General features: G+C 43.8%; 1 pseudogene; it reads right to left on the reverse strand.

The window, feature by feature from the left end:
* Positions 1-1417: 1417 nt before the first annotated feature.
* LOC119277700 overlaps positions 1418-2540 on the reverse strand; it is a 15575-nt pseudogene continuing 14452 nt past the window's right edge.

Consider the following 2540-nt stretch of genomic DNA (forward strand, 5'->3'; position numbering starts at 1 on the left):
TTGTCAAAAAGTGTGTTCACACACGAACACGTCACCGTGTACCTCCGATGCCGAGGGTGATGCACCGCAACTCACGTCGAAGGAGACCCACCGGAAGCGCGGTACGCAAGATAATCCGGCGGGCGCTTTTGTAGACCCGAAACCCCACACGCCCGGAAGGGACCCCGTCAGGGCGCGCGGCAGCTATGGGCTGCCCTAGGTCGACCTGGTCGCCCCTAGGGCCTCGTGGATCGCCTCCCTACAACTAGAAGAACGAACGAAGAACGAGGAAGAAAAAGAACAAGGGAGAGAGATAAAGGTAAAGGTGAAAGATGATAGATTGATTGTTCGATTGTGTGTTGTTCAATCGGCCGTCACCCCTTACATATATATGAGGCGGCTGGACTTCCCGTACAAGAAAAGGACTCAAATCACGTCCAAAACATCAAAACATAACCTAACTCAGACTACGAGGGCTGGAACTTCTGGGCTAAAATTACATCAAGTAGCCCTCTTGCACAACTTCTAGAGGTCGCATATGGCTTCGGATCGCGATGGTCCCAAAAGCAAAGTTGTAGATCTTGCAATGCAGAAAAATTCCTTAGTTGATCACTTTTTCATCCAAGGTCATCTTGATTTTGAAATCGGCCCCGCAAATCTGCAAATAATGTTAAAATTCCAGTTTCGGGGCGCACCGCGTGCAAACTTTCGATTTATCCCGGAACCTCCCCGGAAATTTTGCCCGGAACTTTCGAGGCAGACTTATGCAGCACACCATTTTGGCTCTAACTTTTGCATACGAGCTCCGATTTAGACGTTTCTTATATCAAAATCGATCGCTTCGACGAGACGAAGACAATACGTGTAGAAACATTTCCCATATGAGGCCATCTTGGGGGCATAATCAGCCGAATAGTATTCTGAATGCAAAATCTCAGTACTTCAAACACAACTTCGGCCTTAGAGATTAGATCGGATGGCTACGGCTCAAATATCAAAATTTCTCCTTTTGATGATACGGAACTTTCTCACTTTGAGCACTTTTCCATTTGAAGCCTTTTTAATTACGTTTTTGACCATGCTAAAATCTGGTGTCAACACATAACACGCCCACACTACTAGGGAAAAGGCTACTAGCAGCGCGGGTAAAATGGCTACTAGCAGCGCGGGTACCCGCTACTAGTATCGCACTACAGCTAATAGTTAGTAGTAGCATGGGTTCAACCCGCGCTACTACTAACAAAGTTAGTAGTAGCGAGTTTCCTCCCACGCTACTACTATTATGAACCCGCGCTACTACTAAAAAAATAGTAGCAGCGTGTCTATAATACCAACGCTACTAGTATCTTAAATACCAGTAGCGTGCAAATTTGTCCCACGCCACTACTAACGAATTAGGAATTAAAAAAAATTGACAAATTCCATTTTGTGCATACAATTCAAGAAAACACAATACTGATGGAAATGTCATTATTCCTGATTATACTATTACACTGTTGCCGTATCTACTATCATACAGTTCCTCATTCTAACATCCTCACTCCAATAATAAGAAAAACGAAAAGGAAAAATTGTGTTAATCTACCAGTGTAATGTCCTTATTGACGTTGGGATCTAAGCGGCTGAAGGGGGGCAAACAAGCGGACATTGCCTTCGTCGACATCGAGGAAGATCCTGATGAGGGGCGCCTGGGTGGAGGGCGCGGAAGAGGTTGCGGAAGGAGCGGAGCCACGAGCGGCAAGTGAGCTTGGCACGGACGAGGGCCGGCAGGCTCGGCAGGCGGAGGAAGATCTCAAGGAGCTGGTCTTGGCCGAGCCAGGATATGGTGGTGGTTCCGTCGGCGGCAGTAGCTAGGGTAGTGGTAGTGGCCGTGGAGGGAATCGATGGAGGTTTCGCCACTGGAGCATCCGGCAGCAGCAGCAACAGCTCACTGCTCATAGCTCGAGCCTCTCCAGGTGTTAACCTGCAGGAGAGAGGGGAAAATGGCAAGATGAGATAGTGTTCATATTATTAGGAAGAAGTAGGCCATTGTAGCTCACATAAACAAATCTGCTACTATGCAGAACACAAGCACCTCTTATAGACCTGTTTGCAGTAGGAGCCAATGTGTGACGCCCGGATACTTAAGCTACAGTAAACCACTGTTAATGATGCCACGTCAGCACAATTACTGTTGCTAATCTCGCGTTAGTTCGAAACTGATTCAAATTCAAATTTAAATTAAAGACAAACAACAAAAGTTTTCAAACATTAAAACTAAAATGTTCTAAATGTGACGAATAGTTCACGAGTAATAATGGTGGAGAAACCAACATTTCTTATAATATTTAATTTCACTAAAATAACCAAAGCTTAGGGCAAAACAATTACTTTAATGCCTTTTATAAAGATATAGTAATATAACTAAATTAATAGTGTGCCAAAATAATTATGGCAGAGGCCTAATTAGTAATACTAATTTAGGTGCTAACTTGGTATTTTATAAAAAGAAAATAATAGAAACTTTAAATGAAAACAGTAAAGAAATAAAAGAGAAATAATAAAAGAAAACAGAAAAAAAA

Source organism: Triticum dicoccoides, chromosome 3B (genome assembly GCF_002162155.2).
Source record: "Triticum dicoccoides isolate Atlit2015 ecotype Zavitan chromosome 3B, WEW_v2.0, whole genome shotgun sequence".
Classification (NCBI taxonomy): domain Eukaryota; kingdom Viridiplantae; phylum Streptophyta; class Magnoliopsida; order Poales; family Poaceae; genus Triticum; species Triticum dicoccoides.